Genomic DNA, 269 nt, shown 5'->3' with positions numbered 1-269 from the left:
GGGGGGGGGAGCATTTATTGTGGTAATTTTAGTATATGTGATGAATTTTATGAAATATGGAATTCACCATTCGAAATTCTGCTTACTCTCCACGGCAGAGTGTATTTGCAATTCACAGAAGACTCGTATGTCTGCGTGTGCGTGTGTCTGCATGTCCAATACAGTACGTGGCATCTCAAAATTGGTAAAACAACATACTAAAGGCGTATTTTCTATTGTCACGGGGTCTTAAAACCGAGGAAAATTGCTCTTTTATATGATTTGTGTCC

The sequence above is a fragment of the Penaeus monodon genome, chromosome 33 (genome assembly GCF_015228065.2).
Source record: "Penaeus monodon isolate SGIC_2016 chromosome 33, NSTDA_Pmon_1, whole genome shotgun sequence".
In the NCBI taxonomy this organism is placed as follows: Eukaryota; Metazoa; Arthropoda; class Malacostraca; order Decapoda; family Penaeidae; genus Penaeus; species Penaeus monodon.
Note: the sequence above shows the minus strand (reverse complement) of the source record.